Raw genomic sequence first — 16,501 nt, 5'->3', positions numbered from 1 at the left:
ATCACGCTTTGCACATTAGCATTCTTGAATTTTCTATTTTTGGTGACTTCTAGCCAACAACAAGCCCTCTTATTTCTGCACAATTGCCTCATGGCTTGGGTTGAAATCCCACATAGCGGAGGCAGGGGTGGTATTCTTGTTTCACAAGGGCTCATTTTCTGTCCATGCAGCTCCCTTCAGTCCCCCAGCTCTGGGCTCGCCCCTCTGCTACTCCAGCCTCCTGGTTAGGCAGCCTGCTTTGTCCTGTGGTTTCTGTCGACACAGGACCGATAGTAACCACTATCTTTGCTATCTTTGCTATCTTTGTATCTTCTTTGGGAAGATTGAGGACATTTAAGTGAAACAATGGCTTGGGTAAAAACTCTCCCAAAGTCAGAGCTACTTGTGAAGTTTCCTGCTTCAGCTGTTCTAGACAATGGTACTAAAGGGCTGAGTGTGGGTGTGCTCTTTCTTGACAGTGACTATGATAATGACCCTCTTTTTAAATGTTTTGGGCTTTATCACCTATTCAATCTTTTGTGCAATCCTTTTCTTTAAAGGCTTCAAATCAAGGCAACACAGCTACAAAGAAGAAATTCTGGTACTGGGCTTCAGAGGTCTTTTTTAACTTGTTCTTTATTAACATGCTGTTTTCTGACCAATTCCAAGGTGGTATGATTTGGATCCATGTCCCCACCCAAATCTCATGTTCAGTTGTAATCCCCATCATTGGAGGTGAGGCCTGGTGGGAGGTAACTGGATCATGGGGGCAGCATTCTCATGAATAAGGTAGCAGCATCCTCTCCGTGCTGATCTCACGATAGTGAATGAGTGAGTTGTCACGAGATGTGGTTGTTTAAAACTGTGTGCCCCCCCGACCCCGTCTAGGACTTGCTACTGCCATGTAAGACGCCTGCTCCCACTTTGCCTTCCGCCATGAGTAAAAGCTCCCTGAGGCCTCCCTGGAAGCAGACGCTGCCGTGCTTCCTGTACAGCCTGTGGAGCAGTGAGCCAATTAAACCTCTTTTCTTTATAAATTACCCTGTCTCAGGTATTTCTTTATAGCAGCGCAAGAAAGAACAAATACACAAGGGAAACGCAAAGACGACTAACAGTCAAAGACTAGGTTTTTAATGAAATAGGAAAGTAATAGAGATAAATCATCCGAAACGAGAAAGATAAAAGTCAATTTAAGAAAGCTCTTCAAGTCTATGAGGGGGATTATCCAGAAGTTGGGGCTTTATCATTTTCAAGTCCATTTAGGGACAAAGTAAAAAGAAAATGGCTCATATTAATAGAGCGATTCAATGTAAAAGAGCTTATTTAATACTTAGAGAGGTTCCTGGGAGATACTATTGGATTTCTTTGGTGATACATTGATGTATAGATTTAATGCAATCCTGGAACAGGTAACAATCTTGAAAAAGAATAACAAAGCTGGAGGACTCACACTTCCAGACTTCAAAACTTACTACAAGGCTGTAGTCATCGAGACAGTGTGGCACTGGCATAGTAACAGACTTACGAACAAAATTGAGAGTCCAGAAAGAAACCCATACATTATACCACAAGTTGTTAATGCATCCATCTGTTCACAGACATTTGGGTTGCTTCTAGTTTTTGGCTATTACAAATAAGACTTATGTGAACATTTGTGTACAAGTCTTTATATGAACATGCTGTCATTTCTCATGGGAGTGGAATGGTTTTGTCATATAGTAAGTGTATGTTTAACCTTTTTTTGCATTTTTTATTGTGGCAAAAAATATATAACATAAGTTTACTATTTTAGCCATTTTGAAGGGTATAGTTCAGAAGTGTTAAGTATATTTACATTGTTGTGAAATATAATAGATATTCAGATTTTTCTCATCCTGCAAATCAGATACTCTATAGCCATTAAGCAGCAACTCTCCTTTTCCTCCTCCTCTCCATCCCCTGGTAACTATCATTCTACTCTCTGTTTCTATGAGTTTGACAGCTTTACATACTTCATGTAAGTGGAATCACAGTATCTGTCTTTTTGTGACTGGCTTATTTCACTTAGTATAATATTCTCCAGGTTCATCCATGTTGTAACATGTGACAGAATTTCCTTTCTTACAAGGTTGAATAATTTTCTATTGTCTGTTTATATCACATTTTGTTTATCCATCTACCCTTCAGTGGACATTTAGGATGCTTCGCTTCTTGGCTATTGTGAATAGTGTTGCTATAAACATGGGTGTGGAAATATCTGTTAGTATACAGTTACTTCTTAAGAAACTGCTAAACTCTTCCCTAAAGTGGACATACCAAATTATATTCCAACCAACAGTGTATGAAAGTTTCATTTCTTCCATATCCTCATCATTTGGGTGTGGTCAGTCTTATTAACTTTAGCTATTCTAATAGGTGTGCAGTGGTATCTCATTGCAACTTTAATTTGCACTTCCCTAACGACTAACAATGTTGAGCATTTTTTCACATGCTTATTGCTATCTTTGTATCTTCTTTGGGAAGATTGAGGACATTTAAGTGAAACAATGGCTTGGGTAAAAACTCTCCCAAAGTCAGAGCTACTTGTGAAGTTTCCTGCTTCAGCTGTTCTAGACAATGGTACTAAAGGGCTGAGTGTGGGTGTGCTCTTTCTTGACAGTGACTATGATAATGACCCTCTTTTTAAATGTTTTGGGCTTTATCACCTATTCAATCTTTTGTGCATTTTTGAAATTGGGTTGTTTACTTTCTTACTATTGAGCTTGAGAGTTCTTTATAGAGTCTTGATTTAAGTCCTTTATCAGATTTATGACATCTGATATGATTTCAAATATTTTCTCCTGGTCTGTGGCCTGTCTTTTCATTCTCTTAACAGCATACTCAAAAATCAGAAGTTTTAAGTTTTATAAAATTCAAATGATTAATTTTAAAAAACGAGTCCTATTTTTGGTGCCATATCCAAGAAATCTTTGCTTAACGCAAGATTGCAAAGATTTTTCCTGTGTTTTCTTCTGGAAGTTTTGTACTTGCGGGTTTCATCTTTAGGCCTATGAGCCATTTGAATTAACTTTGGCATATTATGCAGAATGTGGATCAAAATTTATATTTTTTCATGTGGTTATTTAATTATTACAGCATATTTTGTTGTAAAAAACTATTCTTTCTTCACTGAATTGCCTTTGTAATTTTGTTGAAAGTTGGTTGTCCATATGTGTGTGAGTCTATGTCTGGACTCTCCATTCTGTTCTGCTGACCTATCTTTACATCATTGCCACACTGTTTTGATTACTGTAGCTTTATAAATTAAAATCAGAGACCATTAGTCCTTCAATGCTGTTCTTTTTTTTCAAAGTTGCTTTGCTTATTCTAGGTCCTTTGTACTTTTATATAAATTTTGAAATCAACTTGTCAATTTCTACAAAAATAGCCTACTGGAACTTTAATTGAGATTGCATTGAATCTATAGGTCATTTTAGGAAGAACTGATGTCTTACCAATATTGAGTCTTCTGACTCATGAATATGATGTATCTCTCCATTTATTTCAAAATTTATTTTTTCTCAACCATGTTTTATGGTTTTATTACATATATCTTGTACATATTTTATTGGATTTACCCTTATGCATTTCATATTTTTGATGCTAATAATGGTAACTTAAAAATTTTGTATTTCCAAATATTCATTGCTAAGCTGGTCTGGGTTTCAACTTTTAGATTTGTCTTATTAGATATTTCTGTATCCTCTCTCATTACTACTGGGTGAGCAGCTAAAGGGTGCTTATTTATTTTTAGAAACATATTGGCCAAATCCTACTTGCTTGGGCCTGGGAAAGGAAAGATTGGACCTGAGTCTGTTTTCACTACTTTCATGTAGGCAGAATCCTTTCCTGATATCTTTGTATAAAAACAACACTTCCATGTGGTTCTTTTCTGGAGCCTCCCGATTCTCTGCCATCCAAACAAAACCCACAAAGACTGAGCTCCTGGCACAACTGTGACCACTTCGCTAATCACTTGGCTTTGGCTGCTGAAGGTCATAGAACTGCCTGGCAGGAAATGGGGCACAGACGGCAGGTGGCCCTGCCAGAGCAGCTGAAAAAGTGCTCTATTCATGACAGATTGTACATCGCGAATCACAGTGACAGCATAGCATACCTGTCAGCCCCATGGCCAGCCGATTAGGTTAATTAAGGTTTTTGTCTTCAAGCATAATTGTTAGAGCTGTCAGCAGCATCAGTGATGCTAAAATGAAGAATCATATTTAGAGAGTGACACAGAAGATCCAAAAGAATGCTTGTGCTAACATAGAAGGCTAAGAGGCAGTGGATTCATTTCAACCCAAGAACAACCTAATTCAAAAATACTGGGGGGAAAAAAGCAATCATGTTCAGTGGAGTTTATGGTGCTCTGAAAGCATATCTGACTAACATACAGTTGATACCTTGGAGGTTATCTTAGGAGTCCTACAGGTAAGTCTCAGGGAGATAATTCATTTTCCGAAAGCACCAGAACTACAGACTATTTAAGAACAGAACACATGGAGTTTTAATTACTAATGTGCTTGGCACAGTGGCTGCCCACAAGGACTCCAGAGGCTAAGTAGGAAGCTTCACAGAGTGCATCATTGACTTTTAAAACTTTATACCGAGGATTGAAATATTTATTTTAAGTAGAATTGAAAGTGTTAACTTAGTGCAATTGCAGAAGCAACAGCAAGGCATCCATGCTTCCAGCTGACTATGCTCATCCATGCCTGGGATTTCATAAATTCCTTTGGTTCTTTGACAACTACTGAGATGCTGATACCTTGAATGGGAGAATAAGTCATTAGGCCTTATCAGTCATTTACATGTTGTGAATGTACCCCAGTGTGAAAGAATTGATCCTAAAGCATTTTCTTCTGGCCCTTAGAGAATATAGTATAAGGGAGATCAAAGAACCTGAAGTGAGTGAAGAGAAGAGAGAGGGGGCAAAGGCATTTTTATAAAAGATGGAGAGAAAAAGAGACTAAAGACTCTAATTCCAGTTTCACATAGGAACACATCAAAGTGAAATGGAAAAGTTCTCTGACCCCATTGCAGGACGTATGACAGGGGTATGGCTCATTTATTTGGTCACCATGCCCAAACCCTTTAAGGGAGGAGGAGCATGCAGGTGAGCTGGGGTGAGTGCTTTTGGGCTCTGGCCCCACTGCAGTGATAGGGGTGTTACAACGCTCTTTTAGCCCTGTTGTCCAGGGATGCCTTAAGTGTTAAACAGCTCAGTGAAGAGTCAGTGTGACAGCCTTTTTGAGCTCCTGCACCCAGTGGGTCCCGAATTCTTGTCCAGCATCCAAGAAGAATCAAGATGGTAAATGCAGGGATTTTACTGAGTGATGGAGGTGGCTTTCAGCGGGATGGGGAGCTGGAGAGGGGATGGATGATCTTCCCCTGGAGTTTGGCTGTCCCATGGCCTATCTCACCTATGACTGTCCCCAGCTAAACTCCTCTCGACATTCTCCTCTAGACATTCAGATGCTTCCTCTCTTTTCTTCTTCTCTGCCTTGCCGCTCTGCTACTCTGCCTTTCTGCTGCTCTTCTGCTCATGGAGCCTGGGGTTTCTGGTTTACATGGGTACAGGATAGGAGGACATGGTGGGCCAAAAGACAACATTTGAGCATGAAAACAAGAATGCCTGTTCTCATTTAGGGCTGCAGGTCCAGACTTGAGGGTGAGCCCTTGCCAGGGACCCCGCCCTCTAGCCTCCTGTTCATATCAAATTATCAAAGGACGCTATCAAAAAGGTGAAAAGACAACCCACAAAATGGGAGAAAATCATATCTGCTAAGGATCTAGTATCCAGAATATATGAAAAATTCTTACAACTCAACAACAAAAAGATCAAAAACGTGGTTAAAAAATAGGCAAAGGACTTGAATGAACATTTCCCAAAAGAAGATATACAAATGGCCAGTAAGCACATGAAAATAGTGCTTAATATTGTTGATCATTAAGAAAACACAAATCAAAATCACAAGGTGCTGCTTCACAGCCACTAAAATGTCTATAATCAAGAAAACAAAAATTAACAAGTATTGACAAGGATATAGAGAAATTGGAACTCTCATACATTGCTGATGGGAATGTAAAATAGTGCAGCCCCTGTGGAAGATAGTTTGGAGGTTCCTCAAAAAGTTAAACATGGAATTACCATATGACCCAGAAATTCTATTGCTAGGCTTATATATGAAAGAATTGAAAACAGATGCTCAAACAAAAACTTGTGCATGAATGTTCCCAGCAGCACAATTCACAATATCCAAAAGGTCTAAGCAACCCAAATGTTCATCAACTAATGAATGGATAAATAAAGTGTGGTATATCTATGCAGAGGAATATTACAGTCATTAAAAGGAATAAAGTACCAATACATGCTACAACATGAATGTCCTTCCAAAACACTATGATAAGTAAAAGAAGCAAGACACAAAAGGCCATGTATTGTATGATTCTAGTTTTATGAAATGTCCATAATAGGCAAATCTATAGAGATGGAAAGCATATTAGTGGTTTCCAGGGGCTAGAATAAAGGGGCAATGAGGAGTGACTGCTTGAGGAGTGACTGCTTAAGTAGCCTGGGGTTTCCTTATATGGTGATGAAAAATATTCTGGAACTAGATAGTGGTGATGTTTGCACAATCTTGTGAATGTACTGAAAACCACTGAATTGTACACTGAAAAATATTTAAAATGGTAAATCTTATGTTATGTGAATTTTATCTCAATTAAAAAATAAATAAGCCGCATAGAAGCTCCAGGCACATTTTGGTTAATTCTAGGGAAGCCCAATCTTTGCAAGTGACTATTCATGGAGAGGCAATCCAGTGTTATGGGTGATGTCTAGAGAATATGTCACCAGCCCAGTTTCTGTAAAGCATAGTTAAGCAACAGAGCTTCAAATGTGTACCTCTTTTTTCTATTATTCCTGCTGTATTGTCAGACTGCAATGTAGGAATCGGAAGCTGAGTAAAGGAAGACAGGAAAGGGAAACAAATTTCCAACATAAGAAACATAAATGCTCTGAAGCTGAGTTAAAGCCTGAATAATAAGAATTTGTCATAGTCAAAGAAAGTGCCAGGTATCAGACCTCAATATGGAACAAGGAGAGACAGCCTTATCATTCACCCCTTTTTTCTGTCATCTACAACTTCAAGTCCTTGGGCTTTAAAGTACACACATCCTTAATCAAGCCAGCAATATACATGTATTTTATAGTCTGAAAAGTTATTTGAATTTTGCCCAGATATTAGAAAGTTTCAGTGGTTGATTTCTTCCTCTCTCCTCTTTTCTAGTCATGGTTGAGATTTTTCTTTTTTAATTAGGAAAAACAAAATGGAATTCAATACAGCTGAACCAGAGAGAAAGGCCATGGCAAGTGCTTTGACTAAATTTGATGATGAAACTAATGATCCCATAATAACTGAATCTCTAATGATAAACCACAGCTAAAAGCACTATATAAAAAGATTTTGTTTTTGTTTTTACCTGAAAACTCATTTGGCTAGACCACAATAAGTCAAGGGTCGTGAGTTTGGTGCTTATATGGGTCTCTTAGTTTCCCTTTTTCATGGCCTCCAACTGTCCCCTTAGGCAGCCATCTTGAAAACATCACCAGGTGAGTTTACCATCCAAACTGGAAGAAAGAACATATTCAAGTCTTTCTGTTTCCATTCTGTCCTCTAAGGAGCTAGAAGTAATCACTCCATTCTAACAGCAAGTAAAAGGCTGAACAAACTGAAAAAAATCAAGAACCCTTAACTCTCCTCAGATCCATCAGAGAAGTGAGGTCACAGGGAAAATCATTGCTCTCAAAATTGGACAGAATGTTCTCTCCAGGTAGATATTGAGAATCTTAATTTAATTGGAGCAAAAACCTTAGAGCAGAAAACTGTGGGAACCAGTGCTAGGGTAGGAAAACCTAAATTATAATTGAAAAATTGTTGGAGGCTCATTGTGGACAAGTCTGAGAGTTAAAAAGTCTAGGGAGCCTGAGGATTAGAGAGAGATCTCCCGTATTTTTGTGAGTTTTACCTCCAGGAGCTCAACCAAGTCTTCACAGTGAATAATGGTGAAAAATTACCTCATGCTTCCAGCCTGGGAAGGAGGAAGTAACCATTTTGAAAAATGCCAGGGGATTTTGTTCTTCTTAACAAGGCCTGCCCTCAGAATAACCTATTTTATGAGAGCCTAAACTATTGTTTTTTTTGCTTGTTTTTGTTTTTGTTTTTGCAGAGTTTAACTGACCCGGGGGAAAGGAAATACTCAATTCCGGCCCCTTCTGGTCTTCCACGTGGGAAAAGGAAAATACGCAGTATCAACCCAACTACCCATCCTGCCCCACCTGAGGATGGGACAGGGTGGGCTCACTAAGGATTATTTGTGAAGTTCACAGAGGCACAGGCTCACTAAACGATTGAGACCTAATCATAGGACTGTAGAACACTACCCCCTCCTCACACCTTACTACCACCTTACTAAAGACCTTTTTACAGCAGTTCCTCTTACCCAGTACATCATGTCTGGCTATCAAGGCATAATAAAAGCAAAAACACAGTGTGAAGAAAGAGAGCAAGCATCAGATACAGACTCAGATATGGGAAGGATGCCAGAATTAGACTGAATTTAAAACAACTACGATTATTCTACTAAGGAAAGTGACGGGTAAAGTAAACAATATACAAGAACAGATGGACAATGTAAGCACAGAAATGAAAATTCTAGAAAAGAATGAAAAAGAAATACTGGACATTAAAAACACCGTAACCGAAATGAAGACTGTCTTTGATGGGCTCTTTTGTAGACATAAGTGGCTGGGGAAAGAATCCCTGAGCTTAAGGCTATCTCAATTTAAACGTCCAAACTGAAAAGCAAAAAGAAAAAGATATGAAAAAACAAAACCACAGAACAAAATATCCAATTACTATGGGACAACTACAAAAGGTATAACATACATGCAACGGAACTACCAGAAGGAGAATGAAGGGAGAAAGGAACTGAAGACATGTTTGAACCAATAATGACTGAGAATTTCTCCAAATTAATGTCAAACACCAAACCAAAAATTCAGAAAGCTCAGAAAACATCAAGCAGGATAAATGTCAAAATAAACTAGACCTAGAAGTTTACTGTATTCAAGCTGAAGAAAATCAAAGATAAAAAAAAATTCTTGAAAGAAGTCACTGGAAAAAAATATTCTACTGGTGACGGTATAGGAACAAATAGAAGAATTACATCTGAATTCTCAGAAATTTTGCAAGCAAAAATAGAATGGAGTGAAATATATAAAGTGTTGAGAGAAAAACCCAGCAATGTACGAGTTCTGTACAATGTGAAATTATCTTTTAAAAAGTGAAGGAGAAATGAAGACTTTCTCAGACAAAAATTGAGAGCATTTGTTGTCAGTGGAATTGCCTCGTAATAAATATTGAAAGAAGACTACGCGCAGTGTCTCACACCTGTAGTTCCAGCACTTTAGGAGGCTGAGGTGGGTGGATTGCTTGAGCTCAGGAGTTCAAGGTGAGCCTGGGCAACATGATGAAACCCTGTCTCTACAAAAAATATAAAAAATTAGCTGGGCGCTGTGGCGCATGGCTGTAGTCCCAACTACTCAGGAGGCTGAGATTGGGGGATCACTTGAGCCTGGGAGGTCGAGGCTGCAGTGAACTGTGCTCATGTCACGGCACTCCAGCCTGGGCAACAGAGTGAGACCTTGTCAAGAAAAAAAATTATTCAGAGAGAAGGAAAATGATATAGATCAGAAACTTAGATCTATATGAATAAAGGAAGAGCATCAGAAAAGGAATAAGTGAAGGTAAAATAAAACCTTTTATCTTTCTTATTAATAATAATAACAGCAACAATTTATTTATGTACATATTATGTGTACCAAGGGATAGGAGAGAGGAATTAGGATTTTTTTTTTTTTTTGAGATGGAGTCTTGCTCTGTCGCCCAGGCTGGAGTGCAGTGGCATGATCTCGGCTCACTGCAACCTCTGCCTCCCAGGTTCACGCCATTCTCCTGCCTCAGCCTCCCGAGTAGCTGGGACTACAGGCGCCCGCCACCACGCCCGGCTAAATTTTTTTTGTATTTTTAGTAGAGACGGGGTTTCACTGTGGTCTCGATCTCCTGACCTCATGATCCGCCCGCCTTGGCCTCCCAAAGTGCTGGGATTACAAGCGTGAGCCACCGCGCCCGGCCAAGACGGAGTTTCATCGTGTTAGCCAGGATGGTCTCGATCTCCTGATCTTGTGATCCACCTGCCTCAGCCTCCCAAAGTGCTGGGATTACAGGCGTGAACCACCACGCCCGGCAGATTATTTTGTTATTATAAAGTACACCATCCATGAAATAATATAGTGATATTTGAAAGTGGACTTGGATGAGTCATAAATGTACATTGCAAATTCTAGGGCAACCGCTAAAAAAAGGAAAGAAGTATAACTGATAGGTTGAGAAAGGCAAGAAAATGGAATCACATAAAATGCTCAATTAAAACCAGAAAAGGCAGAAAAAGAGTATAAGACAAGAATAGGAAAAAAAAACAAGGGCAACAAACAGAAAACAGTAATAAGTATGGGAAATATTAATCCAGCTCTATCAGTAAGCACTTTCAATATCAATGGTCTAGGGCAGGAGGAGTGGCAGCAGGCAGGCAGCCCAGCATCAGGAAGGCTCTAGGCATGCCTTGGCCCACAGGCACCCAGCATGTATTTTCCATGTCAGGATGCCCAAGAGGAAGGGGAGCTCAACTGAAGGGATGGTGAAGGAAGAGCCCAAGAGGAGATTGGTGCGGTTGTCAACTAAACCTGCTCCTGCAAAAGTGGAAACAAGACCAAAAAGGCAGCAGGAAAGGATAAACCTTCAGACAAAAAAAAGTGCAAACAAAAGGGAAAAGGGGGGCAAAGGGAAAACAGGCTAATCTAAAAACTAAAGACGATTTACCTGCAGAAAATGGAGAAACTAAACCAAGGAGAGTCCAGTCTCTGATGAAGCGGTAGACAAAGAAGCCCAGTCTGATTAACATCATATACCATGTCTTACTAGTGGTCCCTGTCTCCCTTCTTGTACAATCCAGAGAAATATTTTTATTAACCATTTTGTAAATGCAAGTTTTTAGTAGCTGTAGGGACATTTTTAAGAAGGAGAGACTCCCACCAGAAAATAGTATAGGATTTTGAATTACATAGGCTTTGATTGCCTTGGGTATCAGCTTAACATTCCATAGATTTTTTTTTTTTTTTTTTACTCTATAATACAAAGCATGCCAAGTGGCAATGTGGAGTCACAACCCTGATTTAATGTCCTGAACATTTTAAATTACTTCCGTTCCCCTGTTGTTTCTTAATAGATTGTTTCCTAAAGAAAATCACTCCTTGATCATGACTCTCCCTCTCAGAAGTGTGTGCCCTCTGTGACATCTTTGGTTATGGCAGTCCCGTTTTCGTAAAAACTTTGTTAATGGGACAGATTGAAAATTTGAGTATGATACCAAATTGTGAATTGGTGGGACTTATGTAACAGCTTATCAACATCGAAGATACTGGTACTTGATATTTTCTTAAGGACTATTTGCCTCTAAATTTTAAGCTGTAAGGTCACTGGAATAACTGTTTAAAAAAGAATTACAATACATAGCTTTTTAGATTTTCAGTATGTATGTTAAGAATTGTGTACAAATTGAAATGCCTGTGTACTGATCCTCAGCACAACCAATAAAATCTCCATTACAAAAAGTCCCCAATATCAATAGTCTGGATGCACAAATTAGAAGATAAAGGTATCAGAGTAGATTTTTTAAAAAGATCTATAACTATATGTTATCTATGAGAAACCCACTTTACACATTAAAGAAGTTTATGGATTAAAAGTAAAGAGATGGAGAAAGACTTGCTGTGTAAATACTAACCAAAAGAAAGAAGGAGTAACTATGTATTAATTTTAGATACAGCAGACTTCAGATCAAGGAACTTATCAGAGATAAAGAGGGGCATTATGTAATGACAAAGGGATAATTCTTCAAGATAACAATACTTCATGTGTATGCATCTGACAACACAGCATCAAAATACACGAGGAAAACACTAATAGAAATGCCAAGAGAAATAGATGAATCCACTATTATAGTTGGAGACTTTAACATCACTCTATCAGATATGACCAGATCTAGCAGGCAGATAATCACTAAGGACATATAGCTGAACTCAACAACACCATCTATCAATTGCATATAGTTGACATCTATAGACTGCTTCATAATAGCAGAATACACATTCTTCTGAAGCTCACATTGGAACACTCACCAAGATTGACCACATTCTGGGCCATGAAACAAACCTTAAGAAACTTAAAATAATACAAATCATAAAACGGCTGCTTTCAGACCTCAGTGGAATTAAAACTACATATCACTAACAGAAAGATAGCTGGAAAATCTGAAAATATGTGAAGAACACACTTCTAAGTAACACATGGGTCAAAGAAGTCTCAAGAAAAAGTTTAAAATATTTTTGAACTAAATGAGAATAAAAATGCAAGTTATCAAAATTTGTAGGATGCAGTAAAAGCAGTGCTTAGAAGGAAACTTACAGCCTTGAATGCATATATTAGAAAAGAAGAAAGTTCTAAAATCAATCATCTAAGCTTCCACCTTAGGAAACTAGAAAAAGCAGAGCAAATTAATCCAAAATAAGCAGGAGAAAATAAATCATAAAATTGAAGATGACATTTAAAATAGGAAATCAGTAGAGAAGATAAATAAAAAAATTCAGGCTCTGGTCGCCCCAGACACTATGAAACCCAAAGGCTGGAATGGCTAAGTCTTCCCAACAGCAAAGACAGCACCCCACCCCCGCGGCCCCGCCCCGCTCTCTCTGGGCGTACCATGTTGGGGGAATTTAGATCTCCGTCCGCTGGAGAGCTTGAGCGGAGGGGGGCGGGGACTGGAGGCCCCAGCTGGAAGGTCCCGCCCAGTGAGGAGGAACGGGATCGGGCACCTACTTAAATCAGCAGCCTGGCCACGTTTTGGTAGAGCAGCTGTGCTGTGCTGGGGGATCCCTTCCACCCTGGATTGGCTCAGACTCTCCAAAGCCTGAAAGCTGGAATGACTAAGGCATCCGAACAGCAAAGATGTCACCCCCCTGCCGAGCTTCTTTTTATGGGGCTGCAATGCAGCTATTGGTAGCTGGCTGGAATTCCAAGCCAGTGGGTCTTATCTTGTGAGATGCTGTGGAAGTGGGATCTGCGGGCTGTTGCTGCTCAGCTCCCGGGATTCAGGCTCTTTCCTAGAAATATGTGTGGGAGTCTAACCTCCCACTTTGCCAGAGCTGCAGCTACTTTTGCTGGAAAGCGGAAGTATCTAAGGCTCCAGGGTCTGCAGGAATGCCTGAGCTCTGCCGAAACTCCACCTAGCTCTGTCCCTCCGACTCAAGACTGAAGGCACTGTTGGGTTCACAAGGAGATCTCCTGACCCAAGAGTTGCGAGTATCTGTAGGAGAAACGTGGTTTCCCGGAGTCGCACATTCACTCACTGCTTCCCTAGGTGGGGGAGGCTCCCCTGGCTTTGTGTCATTCCTAGGTGGGCCACTGTCCTGCCTTGCTCGTAAATACTCTTTTAACAGAGCATTCATACTGGGAAAACATGGAGCAAATAAGATTAAAACCAGGCTATGATAGGGGTAAGGCTTTCAATGTCTGGCCATTTCTCATGATGCTTCTACAAAAGAACCACCACAAAAGAAACTACCGCAAAAAAAAAAAAAAAAAAAAAAAAAAAAAAAAAAAAAAACAAAAAACAAAAAAAAAAAAACCACCACAAAAGAAAAAAAAACCTAACTATTAAAATGCTAAAAATTTCAAGATTAACAAAAATTTTAAGGGATGAAATAAACAAAAAAGAAAAAGCGAAAACAAAATAAAAGATACTAAGAAAATAATGAAAAGATACTATCAACTTTGCATCAAGCAACCTCAGATAGGATTCTTTTTTTTAATTTTTTTTATTATACTTTAAGTTTTAGGGTGCATGTGCACAACGGGCAGGTTAGTTACATATGTATACATGTGATGAGTATTCTTTAGTTAAGTGGAGAGAGGAAAGAATTTTGTCTGAAACCAGGAAATGAGTCTAAGTGAGAAAAAAGACTGGACAGCCAAATCTCGCTGGCTCTATACTACCTGAACTGTCTTCTGGAACATTCCTTTTATTTATCTGCTGGAAACTTATGGGAAACATTATCTTACAGAACATTTTTTAAATATCCAAGATTTTTGAGACTGCTTGCTAAGATAGACCCTGATTTAGAATCCACGTGAGAAAATCCTTGAGGAACGTAAGGAGCGATTGCCCGAGGGATTCTCTTGCATCTTTATCCAAAGGACCCAAAAAATCAAATTCAAAATCCATCTCTATTATCTTCACCTCTAATTAATATTAGAGTATCTAGATTGCTATTTACTTCTCTCACAGACCCCTGACAAATAATACATTACCCTAATTTCATAGAAACCACCCCACACTTGAATTCCTCACCCATCTGATGTCTCAGCATTAGGATGTGAAGACTGAAAAAATGGAAGAATACGGATTAAAAAAAAAAATCACTCTGCTTACCCTAAGGCCAGTGTCTTAGTATTGCAGGGAGGTTCTATCATCCTTTAGTGCTCTTCTCTCGAGTGTTGTTGTTGGTGTTACTCTTTTCTTTCTCTTCCTGTTCTCCTTCTCTTCCTCCTCTTCTTTCTCCTGCTTCCCTTTCCTCTTTCTCCTTCTCCTTCCTCCTGCCCCCTCCTCTTCCTCCTCTCCCATTCTTCCTCTCTCCTCCTCCTCTTTCTTATTCTTCTTCTAACCTTTCTATTTAGTTTACCGCCAAATCATTCCAGTCCTAAGGACAGTTAAAGATATCTTGTTCCCATGGAGAAAGGAAGAATAAAATATGTAAAATCAGGGATATAACCTAATTTTACAAACAGAGTTAAAAGAATTACAGCTTGTGACATAATTTTTAAAACAACGTATGTTCCCTCTGTAGTGATTACCCTTAACCAGATGATCTTTGGTTATTCAGGGAATTATAATAACACTAAATCAATTTTCAAATATCACTGAGGCAGTTTGCTATTTGCCAGTTGAATTTCCTTATCTACATGGTTTCTGGGAGTTCCAGCAGTATAATCAGTTGGTGAGTGGTACTTTTACACAAGGTTTCCTGGTCTTATTGGAGCTATCAGCCTGCAACCTTCAGGAATCAAGGCCTCTTTGCTGGGCATTAACCAGAAGTCTGGGTGGCAAATTGTGTGGCTCTGGGGTTTGTTGATGCTGGTTTGCATGAACAAGTTGTGTTAGCTCTAGGCCCAGGTGGTGGTTTTGGTTATGCAATTACTTGAGCCCTGGTTTCTTCATCAATCAAGCAAGCCTCAAATTTCCTCCTCTTTCTCAGTTTTGTGATTTTTGACATTAGCAGAATTTAAAATCCAGGATGGTTGCTAAGCAGTTTCATAAATGGAAACCACATTTGTCAAATGAGCTCCAAACCAGGAAATTCAGCGAGAGGATTCCTGGGTGTCCCCAGTCCCAGCCTGCCTAGCATCTCACATGAATTGGAGGCTGTAATGTCCTCCCAGAGGGAACTGGATCTAGCCAGCAGGCACAAACATTCTTTTGGTCTTTCCAAAATTTTTCTGCAGAAAATGCCCATGGGACAACTCACTGTGAAGTTGAAATTATATGCAAGTGTGTATACAATTAAATTTCAAAATAAATTCCTTAGAATTGTGTGTGTTTGTTTTTTGCTAATTTGATGGTAAACATGAAAGCCCAAAGTGTTCTGGGAAAAGCTTTGTATTTTTCTTTAAGCCACAAATAGTCTAATTAGACTTGAAAGAATGCACTTCCAAAGCAAAATAAGACAAAATAGAACATTCAAAGACTCACATACCATAGTTTCAGAGATAACTAGATATTGGGTCTATAAAGATAGCAATGCATTGCTGTTGAGTTTGTCTTGCCCACTGTCTTCCACACTCCAGGCGGAAGGGCTATGGCAGCGTCTTATCGTCCTTGAATTTGTTGAATGAATGGCAGTGTCCAGAAATGCGGAAAACCCCAGGCACAGAATGATACTAAGGGGATCTAAAGAGTTTCTTGGGTGAAAATACTGGTGCTACTTGGGAAGATTTGAGAATATGATGGCTCTGAAGATGTACAATTGCTCTGTAATCTTACGGAATTTTTAGAGTCAACTTCTATAAAGAGGGGACAAAACTATTTATAATAAGCACAGTTGGAAAAATACTGTGAAGCAGGAAAGATGGCCTTAGATGTTCTCACCTCCTATTTCTGGGAATTCCTCACCATTCATGGTCCTCAAGATCACTCTACCCCCTTCCCTGTCAAAGCCTGGTTTTAGGAAGGGATCTGGTAAATTCATCCCCCTGAGTTTCAGTAACTGAAACAGTTTACTGCAGTAATACATGAAGTCATATTTCAATTGACAGAAAAGGCTTAATAT

Source organism: Symphalangus syndactylus, chromosome 18 (assembly GCF_028878055.3).
Source record: "Symphalangus syndactylus isolate Jambi chromosome 18, NHGRI_mSymSyn1-v2.1_pri, whole genome shotgun sequence".
Taxonomy (NCBI): domain Eukaryota; kingdom Metazoa; phylum Chordata; class Mammalia; order Primates; family Hylobatidae; genus Symphalangus; species Symphalangus syndactylus.
Note: the sequence above shows the minus strand (reverse complement) of the source record.